General features: G+C 54.7%; 1 protein-coding gene across 1 annotated transcript in view; it reads left to right on the top strand.

Annotated features, from left to right (window-relative positions):
- The first annotated feature begins 3,971 nt into the window (after positions 1 to 3,971).
- The window catches only part of SPSB1 (splA/ryanodine receptor domain and SOCS box containing 1), a 55,787-nt gene continuing 31,903 nt past the window's right edge, over positions 3,972 to 27,855 (top strand). Inside the window, exon 1 of the mRNA XM_075550697.1 lies at positions 3,972 to 4,131. The gene's annotated coding sequence lies outside the window, so the exon portion shown is untranslated. The remainder of the gene's footprint in view (positions 4,132 to 27,855) is intronic.

Below are 27,855 nucleotides of genomic sequence, written 5' to 3' on the forward strand. Positions count from 1 at the left end.
AAAAGCTGTGGGTGTGAATTTGCTATCTAGCAATTTCTCGTCACTCTTTTCCTGAGAAAGATAAGAAGTGAACAAGTTGTGCCAACACAAGTGATAAAATGTGTGTGGGAGGAGGGGCTGGAAGATGTCCCCACCAGGACCCCAGAACCACGCCCCTCCTTACTCATTCTGTGGTACACAAGCACTTGGTTAGGGTCTTGACTCCATGCTCAGATTCCTGGACTAGTGTTTATCAGCTGATGTCACAATCTTGCAAGATACTGTAGTTTTTTAAACAAACAATAGTATCAGCGCTGATATGATGTGCATACACCCCTTTTACATACACAGTCTGGCCTCAAGATTGCTCAAGCCACTCCACATAGCCACAGGGGTCCTTGTTGACAAAGCTGTTAGCCTTCTCTATCCCATCAGCCCAGGTCCCCGAGGACGGGGAAGGTTCACTCCCAGGGAATCTAGTAGGAACGTTGGATCGGCAGGATGTGATCACCGTAACTCCCTGGGTTAGAGCTGAGAGGTTCAGATGAACGATACTGGTGGTGGCTAAAGGAGCTTCATTATGAGGCCCTTTTTATTACGCCTGCAAACCAGTACTGTCTCAGAAACTCACAGGAAGTCCTACCCGGTCCTGTAGGGTCGCAATGAGTTGGCATCAACTGATGGCAGTGAGTTTGGCTTGGTTTGGTTTTCCTAGGTCCTCACATCAAAGATAAGGCCAGCCACCCTAATTAAATAGGCCCAGATGCCTGAATGACAGTCAGGCTCACCAGGACTCCCCCAGGAGAAGAGGGGAGGCCTAGGGGAGTTGCTGTCAGGAGAGCAGACAGCCTCGTGGCTCGGTTCTGTGGCTGCCTTGCCAGGCCCACGCAGACGGCAGCACCTGGCCAGGGATGCGCACGTATGCATAACTCATCAATCACTGGAGAAGCAATCCTAACAGAGGCCTAGCCCCTCTGCTGTTCAGCAATTAGACTTCTCTGTAATACACCAGTAAGGAGCCCTGGGGGTGCTGTGGAGTAAGCGGGAGAAAGAGGAGGGTCTTTTCCTGGTAAATATTTACAGTCTCAGAAACCTCTGCATAAAGTTTACTATGAGTCAGAAGGGACACACCAGTCATTCAGAAACCTCTCTGCTGTCCCTGTCGGTCTCCCCAACTCCAGGACATCAGACTACTAATAGTTCTCGAATCGCAAGGGCCTTGGAAATGTGAAAGATCCACGAGGTCCTTGACTAACTAGCTTGGGGCTTGGCAGGTGTAGACAACCGTGCCATAAAAGCCAACCAAGAGGCTAGACCAGTGGTTCTCAACCTTCCTCATGCCACGGCCCTTCCATACAGTCCCTCATGTGGTGGTGACCCCCCCAACCATAAAATTATTCTCATTACTACTTCATCACTGTCATTTTGCTACTGCTATGAATCGGTGAGCGACCCCTGTGAAAGGGTCATTTGATCACCAAAGGGGTTGAGACCGACAGGTTGAGAACTGCTGGGCTAGACTCTCCCCTCGGGCCCACCTAGCCCACGGTGGTCAATTGAGTGGGTTTCTGGATCACAGCAGATTATTGTCACCATAGTACTCAGAAAGGAGATCCTTGGGTTCAAAGACACTTGAAGTGCACAGTGGTCACAGCCATGGACTTGAGCGCACCACAGAACCATGAAGATGTGCAGGGTCCCAGCGCTGCTAGTGTGCATAGGGTGGGGGTGAGGGGGGAGAACGGACGGGTGCTTGTTTTCTTCTCTTTACAATGATCTAACCGTCCCCAGCATCCTCACAGGGTTATGTAGCTGCCGCTGTCGGCTGCTACTGAGTTGGTTCGGAAGCATAGCGACCTAGGAAGAACGGGATGAAACACTGCCTGGTCCTGCACCATCCTCACAATTGCTAGGTTTGAACCCATTGTTGCAGCCACTGTGTCCATCCATCTCGCGGAGGGCCTTCCTCTGTCGCTGCCCCTCCACTTTACCAAGTGTGAAGTCTTGCTCCAGGGTCTGGTCTCTCCTGACAACATGTTCCACATACGCTGAGATGATGTCTCACCATCCTACCTCCTCCTAAGGAGCATTCGAAGTCAGATTTGTTTGTCCGTCTGGCAGCCCACGGCAGTCTTCTGTCAATACCCTTTCGCCGGCAGCACCGTAATTCAATTGCTTTGATTCTGCTTCAGTCTCCCTTAGTCAGTGTCCAACTTTCACACGCATATGAAGCGATGGAAAATGCCACGGGTTGGGCCAGGCACATTCACCCTCAAAGTGACAGCCTGGTTCCTGAACACGTTAAAGAGATCTGGTGCAGCCAAGTTGCCCAGTGACATGTTGTTGTTGTGATTCTTTGACGGCTGCTTCTGTAAACCTCAGTTGTAGACCCATGGGGAGTTTTGTGGTAAAGATTAAAGGATGAAAGACATATTCTTTATAACAGCTTCTCCACTGGTGCTTCCCTTCCCCTTCAATGGCACCGATGGTGTAGTGGGGAAAGTGCTTGTTTGCTAATCAAAAGTCCGTGGTTCCAATCCACCAGTTTCTCCACGAGAGAATGACGTGGCTGTCTGCTTGCACAGAAAGATTTATAGTCTCTGAAGCTCACAGGGCAGTTCTCTTTTGCCCTACAGGGTCACTAGGAGCCAGAATAGACTCTATGATTGTGGGTTTTTGGGGGGAGGAGGGTAGGGGATTGTTCAATGGGCACTAGAGAGTTGTTGGGTGTCTTAGAGCTGATTTCAGTTCACGGTGACTCCGTATGCTCCAGATGGTTTTCTACATGCAATCTCTGTGGGAGCTGAGCACTAGGGAGCTGCTGAGTGGGTTAGAACCACCAACCTTGTGGTTAGCAACTGAGTGCTTAATTGTTGAGCCACCAGGGCTATCTATACACGGTGACTCAAAAACCACACTGCCCTTGAGTCAGTTCTGATCCACGGCGGCCCTGTGGGACAGAGTAGAACTGCCCCATAGCCTTCCGTGGCTGTGCATCTTTATGGAAGTAGACAGTAGAATCTCTGTTTCCTGGTGGAGTGGCTGGGAGAAGAGGGGGCCGGGTAAGGATGGCCTTGCAGTTAGCAAACCCAACTGTAACCAGCACAGGCCACCAAGGGCTCCTTTCCGAAAGTGAGGGTGGGGAATTTAAGAGTTGGCTCTCACAACAATTTCTTTAAAATCTTCTCATCTCCTTAGTGCAGATGACTGCTCTGCTGGGGGCCCCGCCCAGGGCCACCCAGTGGACTCAGGCAGGCTCTTGGGACCCAGTGGTGGTGGTGGTGGTGGTGTGAATTCTTTTGATTAGCTAGATTCACTGGACATTCTGCCAAGAACTGATCATTCAATAAAAATTCAGGATGAATCTATGAGTGCTTGGAGCCTGCTAGGGGTGCCAGGTGCCCTGAGGCCCAGTCCCTGTGGAGACTGACAGGGGAGTGTCTGAAACATTAGCTGACCGAGTACCTCTCCCCAGCGCTCCATAATCCCTGCGATTTAAATTGGGAATTTCAGATGAAGCCCGCATGGCCTTGCTTAGGAGGTGATCAGACCACCTCCTACCCCAATAAACTTTTCTTTTTTTTTTTTTTTAGCAAGACTTCTTTCCAACCCACTCTCCTGGTGGCGCAAACTAGGCCTTTCGTTTGCAGAGGTTGCCGGCCAATTCCCGAAGAGCTATCTGCGGGGACTGGTGGCTTCCTTCGGGCGGTGCCAAGACCGCTGCCCGAAAACTCCCAGGCCCGGGAAGGCCGAGCCGGGCGCTCGCGCTCCACTGCGACTAGGGAAAGGCGGCAAGGTGGCCGAGCGGGCGACGCAAGCCCGGCTCCCTCCAGGCCCCAGGGCGCTGGGCTCCTGGCCACCCAAGCCGCGACGCGCCCGAGCCAGGGGGCGGAGCCGAGAGGGAAGGGCGTGGCGGTCGGAGGGGCGTGGCGGGTGGCCCCGCCCCCAGCCCTGGGCTCCTTTTTTTTTTTTCACTTTAAAGCCGCGGTGGCTTTGGCGTCTCCGCACTGAAGTCGCGCTCGGGCAGCCAGCGCGCTCGCTGCAGGAACCCGGCTCCACGCGCCAGCGCCGGGGCGACCGGAGGTGGGGACTCGGTCGCCGTGGCGGGCGCGGCCGGGCCAAGGAGCGGCGGCGGCGGCGGCCTCGGGCGCGGTAGGCAGGCCGGGCTGGGCGCGGGCAGCGGGGGCGCGGGAGGGCACCGGGCGGGGCGGGAGCGCGCGGGGCGCTTTCCCTCCCGCGGTGGCGCCGGGGCGCCCTTGGTCGCGCGGGCCCTGGGGACCGGGCCGGGGAGCCGCCCAGCGCTGCTGTCGCTGCCACCGCTGCGGGTGGAGGAGGGTCGAGGGTCGCGGTGGGCCCGGATGGCGGGGGTCGCGGGGCCGTCGCGCCAGGGGTCGTGGCTCGGCAGCTGCAGTCGTGGGGATGGGGGCCGCCACGCGCCTCCCTGTGCGCGGGGGGCCTCTCCAGGGCTCCGTTCCCGCTGCTGCCCCCGCGGCCGGGCGAGCCCGGCGACCCGCCCCCTCCCGCCAGGGGCTGCGGCGACCCCGCGCCGTACTTAGTTTCGTTTTTCCCGCCAGTCCCAGCCCTTCTCCGCTGCGCGGCCCCACTGGCCCCTCCGAGTCCCCGCTGCCTGCAGCCGCCTCTCGGGGGCGCCGGCGACTCCCCGGGTGGCGCCGCCTCCCTGCCCGGCTCAGCCGCCGCGGCTTCTCCGGCGGCCCGAGTCGGGACGCCCCATCAGTGCCCAGCTAGGGAAGCGTCAAACAGTCGCTTAGCTGCACCCGAGGTTCAAAACCCCCGCCCCGGGGGTAGGGTGGTCTCTGTGTGTGTGTGTGTTTTGAAGGGGGGGGGGGGACTTGGTGGTTGTCCTACTAAAGTTCAAGTGATGGAGACTCAAGGTTTCTCCGCAGCAGATCTGTGTCCCAGCGTGGTATGCTTGATTTTCGGTTGTGCTTGATTTTTGGGTGAGACTACAGGTCCCCAGGAAGTGTGTGCGTGTGTGTGTGTGTGTCAGTGTGTTTGTTTGAGGGTCTGAATGTGTGTGAGATGTAAGCCTACCTGTGTTTGTGTCCTCCTGAGTTATATGTCTGATGCCCATGGGTGTGTCTGTGTGTCTCTGAGTGCATCTTTGTGCTTGGCTGTGTGTCTCTGAGAGTGCGTCCGAGTGACCGTGTGTGTGTGTGTGTGTGTGTGCGCGCGCGCGCCATCCAAAGATCCTGCTGTGAGCCCCCTGTTAGCCCTGACCCCCTGCCACTGGCTTTTCCAGTGCGAAAACCCAGGTGCAGCCAGTCGCCACTGGTGCCAGTGAAGGGGTGCAGCCCCTCGCCCTCTCTCTCTTTCTCTGAAAATGAACTGTACCGTTTGGGTTGAGTTGGCAGGGACTGCTTCCTGAGTGAGTAATATTTAATTAAACACTCCAGCTGGTAGCATCAGAAATTGGTCATGGGTTGAGTTTTAGCAGGTGTTCATGGTAAGAGCGCCATCTTCGGTGACTAAGGTTTGAGGTTTGGAAGAAAGAATTGGCTCCCAGGCTCGGACGGTGGGCTAGTAGGAGTAACCATGGGGGAAAGCAGGGACTGAGCCTATGATTCCGTCCTTGCTTGGGCAGCTGCAGGGAGGAGGAGAGGGGCAGGCCGGTCTCCCTGTGTTTCTGAGTCCCTTCCTGTACTTTCCTCTCTGGGTGGTGGAAAGATCCAGACTCAGCATTAGCAGGATTCGTCACCTGGAGGAATTCAGAGTCAGAGGCGCTCTGAGCATACCCCTAATCCATCTTCCTTTCCCAGCAGAGGCCCAGAGAGGGTGTCGGGGTTGTCCACTATGCACAGTCAGGCCAAGAGACCAAATCACCACAGTCCTGGCTGTGGCTGCCCGTGGCTGTTTCTCCAGCTCTGAGGTCATGGTCAAGGTTCCTGTCTCCCCAGCTGTAAAGTGATGGCTGGATTAGATCATTTGAACACCCCTTCGGCTTCTCGGTTCTGCAGGGAGCACTTTACCCAGTAGATGGAGAGAGAGAGAGAATGTGTATGTATGTGTGTTGCGTTGCATTGGCTGAATACAATAGCTTGACAAGGTTTGTCTGCCCAAGCCTGGCTAGCACCAGAGAGGCTGAAAAAAATAGTAGCATGTTGACCCCGAGGCTCAACCTCTGAGAGTGGGGACCTTCCGAGCGTGAGGGCCCTGCAGGATATCCATGACTTCAGGATTCTAGGAGGGAGTGGTCCTGCCTGGGCCCTGGTGAGGTCACTTTGGAGTTGGATGAAGTTGCTTGCTCCAGCCTGAACCCACCCTTCAGTGGGCTCTGCTGCCCCCACCCCCTCGTAAAACCTGCCCCCTGTGGAGTCAGCACAGATGTTTCATTTTTCCTTCTGAGCAGAGATGGGAGTGGGGTAAGGGTGGGGAGTGGGTGGGGGCAGAGGGATGTTTCCTAGCTCTTGTGACTGCTCCCTTCTTGCACCTACTCCTTCCTCCTGGGGGAGTGAAGACTTGATGGAAGATACATTTTTGCATTTAGCAAAACTTCTGCTTCTTTCTGACCATACATGGGTTTGGTCTAAGAGCTTCTCACCCGTTCTTCTCCAGAGAGAGGCTGTGGCTGGTGTGTGCGCATTGATTCATCTTTGCATTTTGGTACAGTTGATAATTAGCCTCTCGTGAGGTCAGGGATGGGCGTACATGGTAGGTGCTGCGGTGCCTTGATCTAACGAGGTGTGGACCCTCCTTCCTTTCATCTACTGGCGTGATTGTCAGCCTCCAGACTTAAAGGGACTGGAACTTTAGGTTATGTGTTGGGCTGCTAACATAAGGCCAGCAGTTCGAAACCACCTGCCAGTCCAAGGGAGAAAGATGAGGCTTTGTACTGTGGTAAAGATTTATTGGTTGGAACTAGGCCAGGACAGTTCTACACTGCCCTATAGGGTCTCTGTGAGTTGGAATCGACTCAATGGCAGTGAATGATCTTCCTTAGAGCCCCGGCAATCCAGATTCACCAGCCATCCACGTTCTGCTGAAGCTTAAGGTGGGGAGGTGACTTGGCCAACGTCTCAATGCTACTGCCTCTACCTTTCCTTCAGGAAGCACATGCTCCTTGGTTTATTGTGGTAACAATAGCTATGATGTACATACATACCTCTGATAGTACGTTTACCCATTGGATACTTTCTGCAGGTGCCGCTCAGTGAGGTGATGGTAATGTTCACGTGGTACAAAAATAATTTCCCGATTAGTCTATCACCATCAGTGGAAACTCAGTGCCCATCCCCCCATCCCCACCTGAGACTCTCTGTTTGGCCCCTTTCCTCCACCCTGCTGGCCCTGATAACCACAAACAAGCGTTAATTTTTGAATATTTACTTATTTCATGCAAATCGAGCCATGTATTATTTTTGCCTCAGTGACTGACTGAAGCATAAGTTGTTCACACAGATGTAGGAGTTGATGCATGGTTTAAAATCAGGAAAAGTATGTGTCAGGGCTGTATCTGCTCTCATTCCCTCTGTATCCTGAGCAAGTAATCCGAGAATCTGGACTGCATTTGGAAGAATGTGGCTTCTGGATTGGAGGAAGGTCCCTTCAGGACCTGCAACATCCAGATGATACAACCTCGCTTGCCGATGAGATGGAAGACTACAATGTTCAGGCGGGTTTGCACTTCAACATAAAGAAAAGACTTCTCTCAACGGGACCGCTTATCAACACGATGATCAATGGAGGAAATACTGAAGTTGTCCAGGACTGGATTTTACTTGAATCCTCAACCGACGCCAATGGAAGCAGCAGTTAAGAAATCAAATGTCGGCTTTTTAAACTAGCTTAGGTCCCAGTTGGAGCTCTGGTGGTGGTAGTGGTTGGTTACCTGCTGGGGCTGCTCTCCACAAGGCCAGCCGCTCCGCGAGGGAGCCAGGCGAGGCTGTCCACTCCCATCCACAGTCCAGTCTCAGAAAGTCACGGGGGCAGTTCTCCCCTGTCCTAGAGGGTTCCCTTGAGTCAATATTGACCGACCCAATGGCAGTGAGTTAAGGGACCTTTGGATTTCTTAACCAAACTGTCCCCTTCAGTAAACTCACTCTGTTAAAAAAAAAAAAAAGAAGAAGAAGAAAGAAAGAAACCAAATGATGTATTAGGGAAATCTGCTGATTTCTTTCAAGTGTTAAGAGCAAAGAGATCACTTTGGGGACTAAGATGTGCCTGACCCCAGCCATGGTATCTTCAGCTGCCTCACACGTTTTTGAAAGCTGGATGAAGCAATGAATAAGAAGACCGAAGAATTGATGCAGGTGAACTATGCTGTGAGGGAAGAAGTCGGAATATACAGTGGGTTGCCAGAAGAACCAACCAGTTTATCTGGGAAGAAGTAGAGAGCCAGAATGCTCCTGGAAGGGAGGATGGCATCTTTGGACATGCTACTGGGAGGGGCCAGTCCCTGGAGAGAGCATCATTCTGGGTAATGTGGAGGTCAGAGTAAAAGGACAGCCTTGGTCCAAGGTCGCAACAGCGATTGTCGTGTTGGTGGAGGATTGGGACAGCGTTTCATTCAGTTGGGTGGGAACTGATGCCACAGCCTGGGAGCTCTATGTCTGGCTTTTTTAAGGGACTGCCAACCTGTTCTCCACGATGGCTGCACCCTTTGGCATGCCTGCCAGAAATGGGTGAAGCTTTCAAACTCTGCACAGGCCGCCGGCACTGGTTATTTCCCTTCTTTTTCAAGCATAGTCATTCTAGTGGGGGCTGAGGTGGTTTCTCTTTGTGGTTTTGATTTGCATCCCCCTGCATGCTCATTCGGTTGCATCATTGCATTGACCTAGTGCTTGCAACAGTGGACTCAAACCGGAGATCAACCGTGAGGACGGTCTGCAGGACCAAGCGGTGTTTCGTTCGGTTGCATGTCAGGTCGCTGTGAGTCGGAACAGACTCGACAGCACCTAACAGAAACAACGGTGGCTAATGGGTGGGCGCTCTGGTAGCATAACGGTTATGCATTGGCTTGTGATCCGCAAGGTCATCTGTTCAAAACCACCAGTTGCTCCACAGGAGAAAGATGGGGCTTTCTATTCCTGCAACCAGTTACAGCCCTGGAAACTCATGGGGGGCAGTTCTACCCTGTCCTGGAGGCTTGCTTTGAGTCAGCGATACTCAGGCTGCTCCGAGGGAGAAAGACGAGACTTACTGCTCCTGTAAAGATTGACAGTCTCATCAGCCCTACATGGGGTGTTCAGGAGTCAAAGTCAATTTGATGGTCACTGGTGGTGCTGTGCACCACAGCAGGAGACCCTGCCCGTTCCTGTGCCATCTACACAATTGTTCCCCTGCCCAAGCCTCTTGTTGCAGCCAGGCTGTCACTCTGTCTCCTTGAGGGCCTGTCTTTTCTCTGCCCCTTCACCAAACATGATGCCCTTCTCCAGGGACTGGTCTCTCCAGACATAACCCAAGGATGTAAGATGAATTCTCGCCATCCTTGCTTATATCTAAGGAGCACTCTTGCCGTGTCCTTTAGCTGCCATCCGTGGTACTTTCAAGAGTCTCCAGCACCACAATGCAAATGCACCCATTCTTCTTTATTCAGTGTCCACCTTTCACATGCAAGGTGAAAGTCCCATGGCTTGGGATGGATGCACCTTAGTCTTCAAAGAAACATCCTTGCTTTTCTTGGGCAGCAAATTTACCTAATGCAACATGTCTTTTGACCTCTTGACTACTGCTTCCACGAGCCTTGAGCATGGATCCACGCTAGACGAAATCCTCGGTTTTCTTCACATTGAGTTGTAATTCCTACTGAAGGCTGTCTTGATCTCCATCAGCAAGTGTTTCAAGTCCTCCTCACTTTAGCAAGCAAGATTTGTCACTAACATATCTCAGCTTGTTAAAAAGCCTTCCTCCAATCTTGATGCCACATTCTTCCTCATCTAATCCAGCTTCTCTGATGATTCGCTCCGCATACAGATTCAATAAGTATGGTGAGAGGATACAACCCCGTCACACACCTTTCCCGACTTTAAATCATACATCATTCCTCTGTTGCGCTCCCACAACTGCCTCTTGATCCAAGCACAAGGAAGCATTCTGGAATTCCCATTCTTATCAAGGTTACACATCATTTGTTATGATCCACACAGTCAAATGCCATGGCATTGTCAATAAAACGCAGATAAACATCTTCCTGGTATTCTCTGCTTTAGGTCCAGATGGTGCAGTGACTATGCACGGAGCTGCTGAGAGGTTGGGGGTTCGAACCTAATAGCTGCTCTGCAGGAGTAAGTCAGGGCTGTCTGCTCCCATAAAGATTAAGGTTTAGGAACCCTGGGGGGTGGGGGTGGGGGTGGGGTAGCTTCTGTTCCGTCTTCCAGGCTTTCTATGAGTCGAGTCAACTGCATGGCACGGGATTTTTGGGTTAGAGGACTTTGAGCATCTTTTCAGGTGTGCGTTGACCCTTTGTATGTCCTCTTTGGTGAAAGATCAAGTCCCTAGCTCATTTTTTGGATGGGGTTGTTTGTCATTTTTACAAAACTGAATCACTTCTATGATAAATTCAAAACATCGAAAAGTAGAGAAAGCCACAGCCATTAAGTTGATTCTGATTCAGCAATGTCCTGGAGGGTTCCTGAGACTATAGGTCTTCACAGGAGCACAGTCTCATCTTTCTCCTCTCAAGTGGCTGTTGGGCTTAAACTGCCAACCTTGTGGTTAGCAGCTCAAACCTAGCCCAAGTTCAGCACCTCATTTAAGCACCACCTCTTAGAAAAGTAGAGGGAAGAATTTAATACCTACTGTTTGTATCCCCAGAAACCATCACCAACTGTCATTTTTCTCTCTCTCTCGCTCTCTCTCTCTCTCACTCTCACACACACACACACACACACACACACACACACACACACACACCACCACCACCACCACCACCACCACCACTATCACCCAGCTTAAGAGTACACACACACACACACACACACACACACACACACCATTTTAGGTGTTAGCATGTACACACACACACACACACACACAATGCCAGATTATCTTTACTTCCTAGGAAAAAGGTCCATTCTTAGCCTCTCTTGGGGAGAGGCACTGGGGAGCATTTTTGTCCTACATGCAGTCTATGATTCTTCCCTTCTGCCCTGGGAGGAGGTCAGCGCCCACAGGCACTGCAGGCACTGCGGGAGATGCTCTCTCTGTCTTCTGGCCAGCCTCCCCTCCCCCGACCCTGGTGCCTTTGGGAAGCTTCTTGCTTGTTTTGTGCTTTCAAAGTTCTGTTCGTTGCTCAACATTAAAAATAAATGAGTCCGAGGATCGTAAGACAAACCACATCAGCAACGATTCCGGGCTCTCTGGGCCTCCCTTGGAGACGGCAAGGGCTGAGAGTCCACCGGGCAAACCCAGCCGATGCAGAGGCCAGTGAAGCGAGGTCGGGGGTCTTGTGCAATGCAGGCAAGGGGGCTGGGCACTCAGGGACATGGAAATGGTTTGTCACAATTATCAGCCCCAAGTCCAGCCCCTGTGAATTTGCCACCCGGGCGATGGCATAGGAGGCGAGGGAGTGTCCGCAGATGGGGGTGTCTCGGGAAAGGAGGGAGCCAAGTGAGTGGCCTGGCCTGAGGTGGGCCCAAGATGAGAGGCATGTTGACTGACTCGACTCATGACCTCTGTGTCCAACAGCACGAAAGAGCCTGGTCCTGCACCATCTTCATGATTGTATTTGAGATATGGTGTCAGTCCATCTTGTTGAAGGTCTCCTTTTTCATAGACTCTCCTCTTTACCAAGCATGCTATCCTTCTCCGGGGACTGGCCACTCCTGACAGCACAGCCAGAGTCCAGGAGATGAAGTCTTGCGCCCTCACTCCTTCGGAGCATTCTGGCTGTCCTTCTGGATCACTCTTCTGGTAGGCCACGGTACTTCAGTAGCCATGGCCAACACCGTCGCTCAAAGGGTTCCGTGCATCTCCAGACTTCCCTGTGTCTTGTCCAGCTTTCTAGTACATGTGAGGTGATTGAGGCGACCATGGCTTGAGTCAGCCCCTCCATGGTCCTCAGTGTGACCACATGCCGCAGCCAGGTGAGATTGTTGTGCTCAGTAAGACTAGCCAGTTGTCACCCCTTTAAGCTGAATGTCTTCCCTGAAGCCAGCATTGAGATACATTCGTTCCCACAAACCAAAAGGTTGGTGGTTGGCGCCATGGGAGAAATGCCTGCCGATCCCACTCCCATCAAGATTTCAGCACAGCAAACCCCACTGGGGCAGTGCCGGCCTGTTCACAGGGGTCACGATGAGTCAAAGTGGATCGGCTGTAGCTAACAACAGTCTCAGAGATGACTTTGCTTTCACTGTACTGTAACTGTTGCCCTTGCTTGTGTCTTCCTGAATTTTTCATAAGACAAATGAGGCAGTAAGAAAGAAGCTTCCTGACTGTCGTGGGCAGAGGTGCGCTGCTCGGCAAGCCTTGGGGTGCTCATGGTAGGAGCTCATGCAGACTCCCTGGTGGAGAGGTTTGTGTGTAGACAATGGCTGAGTTTTCATAGCTGTATGTAGTTGGGTAACTGACCATTCTCAAGTTCATGCTCCTTTCGCTGTTCCCGCATGCTCTCTCTGCCAATGCGATGGGGCAGTGCTGTGGGTTTCCCCCTAGCTCTGTTGTGGTGCCCTGGGGAGGGCCAGGGGTTGATACGTCCAGCTGCCAACCTGAAGGACGGAGATTTGAGCCCACTCAGAAGTGGCTTGGAAGAGAGGCCCGGTGATTTGCATGGGTCCAAAGAACCAGCCACTTAACCCTCTCTGGAGCACAAGGCACGAGTCAGAGTTGACGCCTCCCCACAACTGGTTGACATTGATCATGCCAATAGCAGTGCAGGAAAGTGCTGTCGCGGAGGTTTCTGGAGCGGGCAGCTCGGGTTGGGAAAGTACCTGTTAAAGCTTGGGGTATGGAGGGCAGTGGGGAGTCCTCTAGTGAAGCAGCACCTGCTGAGCCCGGGCCACCTCTTCTGGTGTTAGAGCGGAGACGAGTGCACTCTGTCCTGGAAGTGAGGACACTCACACTCCAGTGTGACTGAGGGAGAGCCAGGGACAAGGCCATCCCTTTCTGAAACTCCTCAAGGGATTGAACGGACCAAGATCAGAGGCTGGTATCCCAGTTCCTGCCCACCACTTCCCCCGCCTCCCTCCCTCCGCTCCTTGACCCTCCCCTTCATGATGCCCACCTATTTGGGACCTGGCTGCTCTGGGCAGCCAATTTCAGTTATAACACCCTGGGCAGTGGGGGTTACACTCAACTATCCAGGTAGGAAAACCAAAGCACAGAAAGGTGAAATAAACTCCGGGGTCACCCAGCGAGGAAGTGGACAGCCACCGTCACTGTAGACCTAGGCCGTCTAAAAAAAAAGGAAAAAGTTTTGTTTTTAACATGGTATTGTGATTTGGGTGAAAGTTCACAGGGCTCATGGGTTTCACATTCGGCAGTCGGTACATATTTCGTTCTACGACATTGGTCCCAGTCCCTCCCCACCCCCCGGGGGTGTCACAGCATAATTCCCGCTTCCTCCCCGGGCTTCCCGTTTTCATTCGTCCTGCTCGGCTGCAGTCCCTGCGCTCCACCCCTGCCCACGCTGCATGTGCCACCAGGGATTGGCTCAGGAGCTGGGGCACCGAGGGGGCAGTGCTGCATACTGCAAGTTCTCCGATAGGCAGGTGCTGGGGGTGCCAGGGTGCTGGGGCACCAGTGTGGTTGAGGGTGTGGGAAGTGTCCCCAGATGGGGAAGTGAAAGAGCAGAGCAGCGAGGTGGGACTGGGAGCCCAGAGGCGTGGCCAGCTTGCTCACTGTCCGCTCAGGGATGGAGAACGGATGAGGGGTGTGTCTGTGAGAGAAAGCCACCCAAACACCTGAGCACTGTGCCGCCTGCTGACGAGGCAGCTTGCAAAGGCCCCGTGCCCCTTTGCAGCATCTGGACTGGACTGAGTCCCAGCCGGTCCTCCCGAATCCTTCCTCCCTCCCTCCTGGAAAATAAAGCAGTCGCTGGCTGGTTGGCAAGCTGGAGGGCTCTCTGGCCGGCCTGCAGACTGGGTACCAGGATCTTCCCGACATCGGATCGGCCCTGGGCTGCTGGCTCCTCCACTCTCTGTGCGCCCAGCGGAAGCCTCTTTGGGGTCCTAATGAGAAGGGGAGGGGGAGAGGCAGGAGCTGGGAAGACGGTCTCTGATCTTTATCTGGTCAGTTACTTGGAGTGTTCAGGACAGATGGCAGGGCGGCCTCGTCCTTGGCTCTCCCTCCACCCCTGGTGTGTAGGGTTTGACCTTATTTTTCTCCAAGAGGAATCCGTCTCGAGTGTCAGATGGTTAAATGTCCTTCCCCAGGGACCTTTCCTGTGGATATTTCTAGTGGCAAGTGGCTGAGGTCGTGCTCCTAAATAAAATGAGGATTTTAAACTGGGCCATAGGCCTGCGTGCCCAGGAGCCTGGGAAGGAGGTGAGGGCAAGGGCAGCAGCCAGTGAAAGGTTATAGGGAGCAGGAGGACTGGGGCTGCCGGAAGCGGCCCCTCTGTGGGGAAACCTCTTGTCTGATGGAGCTTGGTGTGACTATACCATCTTTTCGGTCCCCAGAAGTCCAACATTTTAAAACATTGGCAAATAAGTTACTGTTTGCCTTTTAAAAAAAAGGCAAGAGAAGACATTGGCAAATAAGTTACTGTTTGCCTTTAAAAAAAAAAAAAAAGCGTGTCTGTGGAGTGAGCCCGCCCTTTAGCGGCGAGGCGTGGCTGAGGCAAGGAGTCTTGGGCTCAGTGATCTGAGCCTGCCCCCCATCCCACCTCACCCCCCAGCCCCATAGAGTTGTGGGTTAAGTAGCAAGCCAACTCAGCAAATTCCACTGTGACAAGAGACCCCATGCTGGATCTGAGGGACTGAAGCTCAAGCTGAACACATCTGCCTGGCCTGTCTCGGCACCGACCAGGAGCTGACGTGTGTGTGTGTGTGTGTGTGTGTGTGTGTGTGTGTCTGCTCCCATAAACATTCAGGCTCAGAAACCCAATGGGACAGTTCTACCCTTTAGGGCCAACATGAGTTGGAAGCTGCTCTGGCAGTGGGTTTGGTTAGGGCATTAGGGGGAGTGCCCTTCACACCCATCGTCTCTTGTGATCCCAACGCCATTCCTGGTGGGTTCTCTGCTCCCCTTGTACAGATGAGGAAACTGAGATTCCGATTCCATGAACTCCTCGGTGAGGATGGGATTAGAACCCGAGTCTAGTTCCCCAGCCAGGGCTGTGACAACCCATGTCACACTCCCACCCTGAGTAAGCAAGTGTGGCAGTGGGTGCCATCTGACCCTCTCGCGGGGTGTCCCTGGCTGCCCCTGCTTCCCAGGGCGGGGGAATCTGGGGCCCTTGAACCACCCGCGAGGAGCCTCGGGCTCTGGCGGCAGAGCTGTTTGCTCCCGGGGACCGCTCTCGGCTCTCGAGGTTGCTGACTAACCCCCTCTGCAAACGGTTCAGTTTCACATGTTTGAGTTTCCAGTAAGTGCGTGGGCGGATCTGTCTCACTGAAGGGAAAACAGAATACAACACAGCACGGAGGGAGTTTCTCTCAAGAGGAGGACACAGCCAATTACACGGGCTTAATGCGAGCGGCTGCGGGCATCCCGAGGCTCCCTGGCACCGGGCTCAGCAGAAACCACTTAGTCACTGACAGGCACGGGAGGTGAGGGGGTGTGGACTGCAGGGGTCTCCCGGGGACTCTGTCTGGTGGGGGCCACTTGCTTTGGTGAGTTGGAGATGGGAGCGTGTCGGATTTTTCTAGGCAAGGGGGTGAGAGGCAGTTCTTGGAGACAAGGGAGGGTGTGTGTGTGTGTACTGAGGACAGACTTCAGTATTGGCACTGGAGTGGGGTCTTAGAGACCTCCCCCAACCCTTTTCATTGAAGGGTGGGAGGGGGTGGAATGCAGGGCCAGATTGGTGGGGGTGGCACCCAAAGGCACCGGGCAGGAGCTATGGGGCTGCAACAGTGGAAGCTCCTGGCTTGTTCTCTGAAAGTTGGTGGCTCACTCACACCCAGGGGCGATGCGGAAGGCAGGCCCGGCAGTTCACTCTGCGGTGCTCGGCCCTGCTCTGCACACAGTGGGGGACTGGTCCTGGTATAGGATGAGGATGCAAGTACATCAGAGGCTCAGAGCCCGGCGGCCTCCTGGGGATATCGCCACTGAACCACACCGCCCCAGAAAACTGGGCTTGGGCCGGGGGCGGGGGGGGGGGGCACAGCTGCGAATAACCTGGCTTTAGGGGAAGGGGGACAGGACTGGAGTCGTCTGCCTCTGATATTTCTGCCAACATGTTTTAAAAAGAGAATGTTTCCTCCTGAGCCTGTCCTGAGCCTGAGCCCAAGCCCAAGCTTGAGCAGGAAGAGGACCCATTCAGATGCTACCCACCACGACTCGATCCGTAGCCATCTCGCCACGAGCCAGTGTTCGAGACTTGGGCCTCTACATATTTGCCCGTTGGATCTTTTTAAAGATGGATATTTATAAAAGAAGATTTTAAAGACATTCTTAGAAAATGGAGCAAAAGGATGTAAATGAATTTGTAAGTAAGGTCTCACCAACTCACTGCCAGCAATTTGAAGCCAGTGCGTACCTATCCTGCAGGACCAGCAGAACTGCCCCTCTGGGTTTCTAAGACTAACGCTTTGTGGGAGTAGGAAGCCTTAACTTTCTCCCGAGGAGCAGCTGGTGGCTTTGAACTGCTGACCTTGCTGTTGGTAGCCCAACTTGTAACCCCTTATTCTACCAGGGCTCCTGAAACTAAGGTTGACAAGGCAATTGGATCCATGTGAGAAACTAATGTCTTCATCCTAAACAGACTCTTATTGTTAAAATGGAAAGCAATTGGTGACTCTGGCCTGCCATTTGACGCCTCTGGGCACAGCAGCTGGTCCACTGGGCCCCAGCCTGTCACTCTGCCAGCACCAGCTCCTCGTCGATCGTGTCCACTCTGTCCCTGCAGCAGCTGACCATGCCACCTGTGCCCTCCTGGCCTGGGGCCCTGTGGTGACATTGACACATGGGCAGTAGTTCCCTGCAGTCAACATGTGCTCATTATCACCGTATGTTGAAGGTGTTGGAGCCTTGGTGGCTCAGTGGTTTCCCATTGGGCTGCTGAACTCCAAGGTCAGTAGTTTGAAACCACTCATCACTCCTCAAGAGAAAGACAAGGCTTTCTACTCCTGTACAGAGTCAGTCTTGGAAATTCACAGGGACAGTTCTACCCTATAGGGTCGCTGTAAGTCGTACAACTCGATGGCAGTGAGTTGGGTTTTGCAGTGATATCTGGAAGTGTGTCTTGGGTGCTTTTAAGGGTGCGCAAGGTGCTCTACGGGAGAAAGACTGGCCTTTCTGTGCCTGTAAAGAGTTCGTCTTGGAAACACACAGGGGCAGGTCTACTCTGTCCTGTAGGGTTGCCGCGAGTCAGAATCGACTCTGGTAGTGCGCTTGGGTCACACATCTGACTCATTGACCCAGTGGCCCAGATGCACGTACAGATTCAATGTGGAGGGAAGTACAGATTAGCTGTCCAGACTGATTTAGACAAGGGACTTGTATGTAACCCAGGGACCACCTATGTAGCTAGGGTGGTGCAGGCGGCTAAGGGGCTCAGCTGCCCGTGGGACGTTTGGAGGTTTGAGTCACCAGGAGGTGCCCTAGAAGAAATGCGTGGTGATTTCCTTCCCCCAAACATGAGCCCTTGAGAACACGCTGTGGAGCCCAGCCCGCTCTGACACACATTCAGAGCCGCTAGGAGTCTGAATTGGCTTGGCAGCCATCCAACCCCCAACGGACCCAGATCTAGCCCCCCATAGGCATCAGCTTCCATAGAGCAAGCTCTGCTCTTCACAGACAGACAAACATCCTCAGACAACCCTGGGTCATAAGCTAGTAAGATCAACGTGACTGCCATCAGTGGAGCGGTTGACTAGCTGGATTGTTCATTCATTCAACAAATTGAATTCCATCTGAGCGGGGCAGTCCTTTGAGTGGGTGGCTTCTGCTCTCTTTCGACTCATCTTGCCCCTAGAACTAGGCTCTGTCGTGGGGGCACACAGTAGGAATGGAGGGCACAGGCGCAGGCCATCTAAAATGCCCAGCCCAGGGATTGAAGCCCGTTTGATTCTGGAAGCTCCATAGGCCTGGCCTGCCCGGCAGTGGCTAGGCCGGCTGCAGGGAGCGCCTGCCTGAAGCAGGTGGACATCTCAGAGGCTGCTGACCCCCGGCTCACTCACTTCCTCTCCTCGGCCAGGGTGGGAAAGTGCAGTGTTGTTATGGGAAGGAAGTTCAGCTCCGGGCGGGAGGTGTTTCCAGGGCCAGGGAGGGAAAGATGCCTTCCAGGGCACCTCCCCAGGCCCATACACAACTTGCTTTTCCCACCTCCTTCAGGCCTCTCCCTGCTTAGTACTTTTTGCTGTTTATTCTCTTGCCTGCTGCCTCTTTTCTTGCGCTACCTCCGTTGCAGGGGGAGCTCTGGGGTCCAGCATCCCTTGACTGCCCTGGGGACAGTGCCCCAGGCCGGCAGCCCACCAGGTCTGCACCAGGTCACGGGGGCGTGGAGGGCAAGACAGGCTGAAACATCCCAGGGGACAAACCCTGGGCTGGATGCTGTTGTGTTCCTGGCGCCTGCCCAGCACGGTGGCGAGGAGGCATGGCTGCTGGGGTAAATTTAATTTGTTGAATGAATGAATGATCCAGCTAGCTCTACTGACGGCAGCCACGTTGATCTTACTAGTTTATAACCCAGGGTTGTCTGAGGATGTTTGTCTGTCCGTGGAGAGCAGAGCTGGTTCTGTGGAGGCTGATTGATGCCTACGGTGGGGCTAGATCAGAACCATTTAGGGGTTGGCTGGCTGCCTCAACTGGTGCTTAGATTTTAGCCCAGGCTGTGTGTCTGCCTTAGGAATCGGCACTGACTCGATGGCAGTGAGTTTGGTCTTTTGGTTGTGTACTGCCTTGAGTTCATGGCCCCGGTCCCACACCTAGTGACCATGACTTCTTTCAGGAAGGTGCCAGCGTCGTGGGATGGAGTGCTAGTTAGCTCTGTTCTTCAAGGGTTGGTGTGAGAGAGAGAGAGAGGCCGGCCCACCCATGTCTGTCTCCTCTGCTCCATCATCGCCTCCTTCCCCGAAGCCCAGGCTGTGGGGAGGAGCCCTGCTTGGGACTCTGGCTTGAAAAGGCAGCAGGGTAATGACAGGTATTGAAAATAGCCTTATTTCCCCTTCTCCTCCCTCCCTGCTCCAAAACAAAACAAAAAGCCCCTATGCTGGAGAAGAGAAGGGGAAAAAAAAGCTCCGCAAACCCCTTAGTTTAGTCTGCAGAAGCGTCTGCTCGGGTGGGGGCCTTTGGGGCTAGATTCTTTGGGTTCACACAGTGGCTTCGAGTGTCAAGTTTCTGGGTGAGTGGTCCATTTAGGGTGAAGCAAGAAACGCTTTATAAAGAAAGCATGTGTGTTTTGTGGAATTCCAAATATCCCCCCTGGCACCAGACTGCCGCTGCGCTCCAGGGCCTCTCTGGGGCAGAGCGACCCCCTATGACTTTCATCTCAACGCTCGCTCTGACCTTGGTGCCTGCCCCAGAGCCATTTCAGCCTGTTGCTTCTTCCTCAGACCTTTCTGGGGAACCTACTATGTGCCAGTGCCCCAGAGGGGTCCCAGGGTGTCCAGTGGCGAGCACCCGTATGGTTGTGAGGAAGCCTGCCCCAGGTGGGGCTTATAGGATGGACCCTCACCCCCTCACAGGTCAAGAAGCTGAAAGTCTAAATCCAGATCTGGCCATGTCGGTTCCTGCCCTGGACCTCTTGCCCTGTTCTGGGGTCTGCTGAGACCCTTGGTGTTTTGTTGCTTGGCTGTTCCTCCCAAGAGCTTGCCTTCCCCTGGGTGTGTGTCTCTGCATCTGCGCTGCTCTTTGTGTACAATGGCACTCAGAAGTGATTGGATTTAGGACCCACCCTTGTGGACTTCACCAATGAGACCTTAATTGGAAACACAGTCATAGTACAGGGGTTAGAACTTCCACGTTGCTTTCAGTGAGAGAGAGAGAGAGAGAGAGAGAGAGAGAGAGAGAGAGAGAGAATAATTCAAGCCATAAGGAGCCCAGTGGGCACAAGGGTTGTGTATTTGGCTGCCAACTGCAAGAGTAGTGGCTCGAACCTGCCCAGGAACTCTGCAGGAGAGAGATCGAAAGATGGGGCGATAACAGGTAGGGAACCCGAGGGACCACTTCTGCTCTGCCATGCGGGGTTGCCATGAGATGAAGGGACCCAGTGGTACAGCAGTAACAGCTGCCCAGTCCCTAATGAGGACCGTTTGAGAGGCCGATGAACCGTGAGGCTGGGAGACCCGCTGAAGACCCCACTGAGGGTGCAAGCCCATTGCCGGTGTGACCGAGTGTGATCGACTAGCCCCCTTACCCAGTTTTCTTGTCGGTAATCTTTACAGAAGCAGATCACCAGACTTTGCTTCGGTGGCACCACTGAGTGAGTTGGCACCAACACCAACGGTTGGGGTACCACCCAGGTGCTGGATCAGAGGGAAAGTGAGCCAGGGTTTCGTCTGACTGGTGGTGACTGGGACACGTCCCCGACCATGGGACCAGCCGTTTTCAGAGACGTAGAAATGTGAAGCACTTGAAGGAACAAGTGAGACTGAAGAAGGTGGACTGGTAGAGGAGGGGTTCCTCCAGCTTCGTGGGGGCCTTGGTGACCTTTGAACCAAGCCATGGAGTCTCTGACAGATGGGGGTCCATGGACAGAAGGAGGCCTGGCAGCACAGCAGCAAGATCAGTACTAATGGTCAGTGGCTGTATGGATCACTGGAAGAGCCGTAAGAGTCCCCAATAAAATGATCTCTAAAAAAGTAAAATACTAATCGGTGTCAGTGAGGATGGCGTCCTAGGGCCCCATTCTGGGTCCCCCACAGGGAGCTGTCACCTGTGTCTGCATTACAGGGAGACATCCGGCAGGTGATGTAAATGTCTGTCCTCCTAGAGCCCCCATCCGCTAAGGACTTAAGGCCCAGGTCCTCGGGACTTAGTTCCTGGTGCTCACATCGTGCCTCTGTCTAGCACTCAACTCTGGGGTTTCCTGGGGTGAGCATTTGGTATGCACCCCTAGTTGCTAGTTGTCATTGAGTCAGTCCTGGCTCACAGCACCCCACACCCAACATCACAACATCCTGCCTGGTCCTGAGCCCCTCGCTTGCAGATTTGAGCATTGTGACCCCCAGGGTATTTTCTGTCCCACTGGCTCATTCGTAGATCGCTAGGCATTGCTTCTCGGTCTAACTTAGTCTGGAAAATCTGCTGAAATGTGTTCAGTAGACAGGTGGTGGCAGTGCATGAAGTGAGTGGGCTGGGATTCGAACCTGGGTCGTTTACATGAACGATAAGTATTTGACCACTGAACCACCACTGGGCCACAGCGTGTACCAGCACTGAGCTAAAATGTGCACCAAGGTCATCTTGCTTCATCCTCAAAGGCAGATCCTGATGCGCTCCTTGATTTGCAGATGGGGAAACTGAGGCTCTGAACATCTCAGGTCCCAGAAGGGCAAAGGGTGGAGCTGGGACATGGACAAGGGCGTTTGAATTCCAAAGCCTGTCTGGCTCTCAGGTTTACAAGTTTTAAGCAGCTCCTCCCCATCACTCCTGTCTAGAAAGGCCCCCATTCACTGCATCGGTTTACAGTATGCAACATGCCTCATGACTAGTTGGTAAAAGGGATTTCAGAATCCTAACTTTTAGTGGTGTTGGCTACGCAGCGAGTGTAGTTAATGTCACTGAGCTGTACGCATAAGAAATGTTGAAAGGACACATGTGTTATATGCATGTTTACCACCACCCCACCCACATACAAAACTACTCATAACCGAACCCATCAGCAACGCATCACGGTGACCCGAGCAAAGGTAGGGAATTTCGTTCTCCTTGGCTCGACAGCCAACGCTCATGGAAGCAGCAGGCAGGAGATCAAGTGGTCTCTTTCACTGGGAAATTCCACTGCCCAAACTCCTTTCACCATGTTGGTCAGCCAAGAAGCAAACTGAGGTGTGCCTGACCCGGGCCTGGCATTGCCACCTCCCACCTCCGCATGGGGAAGCTGGGCCACGAATGAGGAAGAGCAAAGCAGAACGGAGGCCCTTGAGCCATGGGGCCGGCCGAGCACTGTCTGCCGGAGGAGAGCCTGAGTCTGTCTTGGAAGAGGCTCGGCCGGCCACGGGCTCTCTTCTTGGGGGTGAGGATGACGAGACTTTGCTTCACCTGCTTCGGGTTCTGTCTTCGGGAGGGACTGGTCCCTGGAGAAGGACGCCATGCTGGATCCAGTGCCGGGGTCGGTGAAGAAGACGACGCTCAATGAGCAGGATTGACACAGGGGCTGCAGCCATTGGCTCAACAATGGCAACTCTTGTGAAGGTGACATGGGACCAGGCGGTATTCAGCTCTCTTGTCTGTGAGGTCATTGTGAGGAAGGACCAACCCAACGGCACTGCACGTTACCATCCCCGCCCCAGAGTCCTCACCTATGCTTGGTGGGGAGGTTAATGGAGCAAGCCTAGGGGTCCTGTCGGAGGCGTTGATGAGTTTCCCCAAAGGATTCTGAGAAACAGAGTACTTGCCAGGTGGAGGATGGAGAGAAGGAACATCATGTCTAAGGGATCTTGGGCCTCCAAGACCGCTGGGGGTGTCCCCCCAAGACTGCACAGTGGCAGAACCTTCCAGAGAAGCCGGCAGAAAGCAGCCCAGAGAGGCAGGAGCATGTCATTTGGCCTCGCTTTGGCTACACTGATGGTCAGTACGTGGTGGAGGCTGAGATTCAAGGTGGGATCCCTGTGGGTGGAGGGGAGCTGCCTGCCCGCCCGCAGTGTTAGCTCATCAGACACCTCCAGCACCCCCACCCGGCGTTCTTCCTGATACTCCTCTCCCGCCCGCCACCCCAACAGTCTCCCCTTCCTTTGTTGTCTGGCTGCGTCAGCTGTCTGGGCTTGCAGGAGGTTCCTGAATGGGGCTTGGAAGTAGGTCACTCCCTTCCCGTGCCGCCAGTCCTGACCCAGGGGTGACCTTCCCCATGGCAGCGGTGTCTGGCCATCACCACTTTGATTCTGGCTGAAGCGGGACAGCGCTGTCTCAGGCGCAGGTGGCCGTCCCTTCTCGGACCTGGTCTCCGGAACGTTGCTGCCCAAGCACTGCCAGCCAGGGACCCTCCGGCAACACCTCCTCCCATCTGCCATGGAGCTGGGGAAATCCAACCCGGAGACCTCCTGGCTGTGTCTTTGACCTTGCCTCCAACCCCACCCCCACCCCCACCCACACCCCCCGCCTTGAGGAGTGGCCTAGCCTGACCAGCAGCTTTGAGGGTCTGGGTGCAGCAGCCCAGTTTCCGCCCATGGGAGCCAAGGAGAGAGGGGCAGCTTGGCCCATCTGGCCCCATCCCCTGTGTGGGCACTCAGCCAGACTGTTCATTCCAAGGAATTGCTGGGGGTTTCCATCCCTCACCCCCACCACTTTGATGAGCTGTCCCTGGGGCCTGTTGGATGTCAGGAGATGGTTGCTGTGTGTGTAGTGGATGTGCCGGGGATGGAGTGACAGCCTGACCCCAGAGGTCTGCTCTATAGCATGGTTGGGGGCTTTGAAGTCCATGGTGGGCTTCGTTGTCCCTCCCTGGGCCCAGAGCCCCGTCTGCAGTAAGTGGTGTCATAGGGACTTGAGTCTGAGACTGCCCCACATGTAGAGATGAACAGCATGTGGCTGCCCTAGTGTCTTACAGCCCTGGAAGTCCAGGGGCGGCCAGCTCAGGAACATGGCCTCTTCACGGCCTCACAGGGGTGCCCAGGCCTCACCATCAAGTGGACACCCCATGCCAGGGCTTCAGGTTGGTGAGGAGTGAATGTCCTTGTCTTCGTTGATGGGCAGCCCTAGATGGGAGCCCTAGAGTCCCTCAGAGCGCCCCCCAGCTGTGTGGGGCTGGGAAGTTTGGGTGGTGGTGGAGGGGAGGGGGTGCTTTGTCTGTAGGAAGGAGGCAAAGCACAGGATACAGACCACAAAGACGTGGGTGGCACACAGAGGAGGCCTGCCAACTGCCACAGGCCACTAGAGAGCCAGCCCCGAAGCCCCTCCTCGGGGCCTCGCCTGTCTTGGTCCCAGCTCCTTTGGGCCATGTTTCTTGTGTGTCCAGAGGCCTGGCTGCGCAGTGGTTAGGGCAGACTGGCCATTCCGAGTCACCAGCCTCTCCGAAGCACAAAGATGGTACCGTCTGCTCCTGTAGAGATTGAGCTTCTGAGACCCACTCTGTCCTTAGGGTCACTGGGAGTCAGGATTGACAGCATGGGCCAGGGAAGGAGTGGTGTTGGGGATGGTTGTGTGTGTGTGTTGTGCCAAAGCAGCGAACCATGCTCCTGGTTGGTAACCCTGTGCTCCTGGCAACCCCAGGCATGTCAGGAGTCAAAGTGGGATCCCTTGTGTTGTTGGGGCTGATTTTTAAAGTAGAATATACCTGGCTTGTCTTCCAAGTGCCTGTGGCTGGTCTTGAACCTGCAAGTTTTCAGCTTGCAGTGGAGTGTGGTAACTGTTAGCACCCTCGGGGGGAGTCGATGTCATGGCAACAAAGGATATGGCTTGGTTCATACCCTAATCCCGCCCATTGACATAGCAGAGAAGCCAGAACCAAACTCCTAGCCATCTGTGCTGACTGACAGCAACCCTGTAGGACAGGGTGGAACTGCCTGCCCCTGTGAGTGTCTGAAACTGTCACTCTTCACAGGAGGAGAACGGCCTGGCTTTCTCCCTTGGAGCTGCTAGTGGTTTTGAACTGCTGACTTGCGGATCTCAGCCCAACACGTAACCACTGCACCACCAGGGCTCACTATGGTAACTAGAACTGGAAAATTCCATGCTCACACTTGGCTTACCCAGAAGGCTGTGGGGCCGTGCAGCTGGAAGGCTTGCCTGGAGGGTAGGGTCTTGGCGTCTCCGGGGACCGGTCCCCAGGCTCAGGATTGCTGGCTGCATCAGGGAAACAGATCTTAAGTAGCCCCAGGGGTTTCTGAGACCTGTGCTCAGCACAGAGTGAGGACGTGGGCGCACTGAGTGGCCCGGCACATGCCCCTCCTGTTCTCTGTGCCCAGACCAAAGCTGGCTGGGGAGGGCATTGGCCCTTGACTATGTGCCCAAGGAGCGGGCAGCCTGCCTGGGACAGGGCAGCGTGGAGACAGAGGCCCAGTTGTGCCTCGGAGAAAGTCTACACCTGGGTTTCCCTGCGGCCGCACGGCCAGCGCCGGCCTGTCTTCTGCCCATCAAGGGAACTTTGTGTGTGGCTCTGGCGGGAGGAGATGACCGGCAGCAGCCCCAACACCTCCTTGAAGCCACATGTACTGCCATCTGTCACTGGTGGACAGCCCAGTTTGGGAAAACCAGTCCAGTCACCGGGTCATGGGGCCATGCTGTCCAGACGAAACACATTCTTTCTTGGAAGACGAGTCTGTGGGGCAGCAGGGACAGTCTGGTCTGGGCAACTGGCTGACTAGTGGCACTGGAGTGACCTGGGCTGTGTGGGCCGGGACCCCAGCAGCCACCCCCACCTGCGTGCAGGGCTTGGCTGGATGTGGTTGGGCAGCAGCCTGCTCGGAGCTCGGGGTTGGGGAGGCAATGGCTGGGACCCATCTCTGCTCACTGCTGACTTGAATGGCCTGGTGGGGTCGAAGGGTGCCCCAAAGGGCCTGGGTCCGTTAGGTGGTGTCTCCTGCTCTGGGAAAAAGTCCCAGGACAAGCAGAGGACCCCGGCCACAGCTGCTCCCCACTTTGTGGGTCCTGGCTGACCTGGGGTGACTTAAGGCCTGCAGAGTCGCCCTGTGCCGTGACCTGCTACTGTGAGGATGGCAGACAGGACGGGCGGCACGTCCTCCTGTTGTCGACGGGCCAGGACTCACTAGACAGAGTCAGACAGCGCAAAGCTCCCGTCTGTCTCCCAGGGAGCCGCAGGGGAGCTCTGAACCACCCACCTTTCCACCAGCAGCTGAGCACCCTTAGGCTACCAGGCCCCTCCCCCTCCCCTGGGAATCAAAAGCCCCCCTTGGGGTTCACAGTCGAGGGGTGGGGTGCCCAGGGCTGCTGGGTTTCTCGGCTGCACTCTCTCCTCAGCTGTAGTGACCCCACAGAGCCTCATACCCAGCAGGGGCCAGGTAAGTGTCCTCCTCCCAGTGAGTGCTCAGGAATTCACCTGTACTTGGGGAGGGCAGGGGTGCAGTGCTGGGACAGAAATTCAAGCCAGCCCAGGGACCAATCTTGTCAGCTCCATGTTGGACCTCACCCAGCCGGGTCAGTGCTCCACCCATCCCTTCTACCCAGGTTTTCCAGGGGTCCCATCCATGGCTTTGCTTTTAAAAAGAAAAAAAAATTGTTGGAAATATGTGTACATTGTTGAATGAAAAACTGATGATCTCTATAAACCTTCCCCTAAATCACAACGGAGTTTTTTTTAAAGTAGGCACACCATTTCAGCCATTTTCAACATGTACACTTGAAGCATGGAACGGGGTGTGAAGACACCAGCCTGCTGGCTCCCCCCGCAGCAGGCTCCCAGTGACGGCCTTGGGGATGAATCATTCCCTGTACGCCCAGCATCCTCTTGCCCTTATCTGACAGAGAGGAGCTGTTTTCGCTCCCAGGGAAAACTGGTGGACACGCAGGGCAGCTGCCGGGGGAGGTTACCCTGCACATGGGTGGCCCTGCTGGCCGGGCAGGCTCAGGGCGGTCTGTGGGCCTGTGGTTTCTCCAGAGGGAAGATGGGCATCCAGGTTCCCTTGTCCACCTTGCCTCCTCCGAAGCAGAGAAGGTACCTGTTCCTTCCACCCTGGGGGACGCAGCCCTGCGTCTGAACCCCAATTTCATATCCCACCAGGATCCCGGTTCATCTGTGCTCTGAGGCGGGGAGAGCTCTCCTGGGCCTTTCCATGAAGATCCAGCTCTCCTCAGCCAACAGGGAGCGCGTCATGAGTACACAGAAGAAGAGCATGTCTAAGATAGATTGTAGCGATGACCGCACAAGTCTTTTTAATATGCCTAAACTGTTGACGGGTAAGATATGCAAATTATGTCAATGAAACTGTTAAAAGGGTTTGTTTTTTCACCCCAACCCCTTGTTTTCAATGGCTGGATTTTGAAGGTAGATGGCCAGGCCTTTCTTCCTCATCTCTTTGTCAGAAGGCACGATAGGCAGATGGGCAGTGGCTGTGCTTGAGGTGGTTAGAGCCCACCAGCCTCTCTGTGGGTGACAGAGGAGGCAGTCTTGGGAACCCTGTGGGACAGTTCTGCTCCGTCTTACAGGGTGCTGTGAGTCAGACCCGACTTGATGGCTATGGGTTTGGTATTTGGCTGTGCTTTGCCTCTGGCTGGTGGGGCCTTTGGAGGAGACTTCTTGGGAAGTGGAGGGTTCCCCAGTGAATTGTTGGAGAAGATGTGTTAGTCCTAGCACTGCCCCACGAGCTAGTTCTACCACCTTTCTGAGCCTCAGTCTACCTGCTGTGGCATGGGGGCAGGGATCCTAAGGCTGCATGGACCAGACCCCATGGAGGTACATGGACCCACCTGATGTATCCACAGAAAGCCCCTGGGTGGTCTCCGAGCAGTCATCCCACCATGGCTGTAAAGCGAAACCCGAGTGAAAGTGAAGATGGGCGCCTAGGCCCCGGCTCTCGGGGCCCCCTGAGCACTTGATCAGCTGTCTTCCCTGGTGGGTGGGTGGGCTGGCTGGCTGGGCAGCCACCAGTGTAGGAGCTGGAGAACTCGGCATGGACACTGGGGCTGGTGAGGGTCTGGGCCCCCAGGTGGAGCTGCTGCACCTGTAGGCTAGGCTGTTGCCCCCACCCCCATGCTCACTTC

Source organism: Tenrec ecaudatus, chromosome 1, assembly GCF_050624435.1.
Source record: "Tenrec ecaudatus isolate mTenEca1 chromosome 1, mTenEca1.hap1, whole genome shotgun sequence".
NCBI classification, from domain to species: domain Eukaryota; kingdom Metazoa; phylum Chordata; class Mammalia; order Afrosoricida; family Tenrecidae; genus Tenrec; species Tenrec ecaudatus.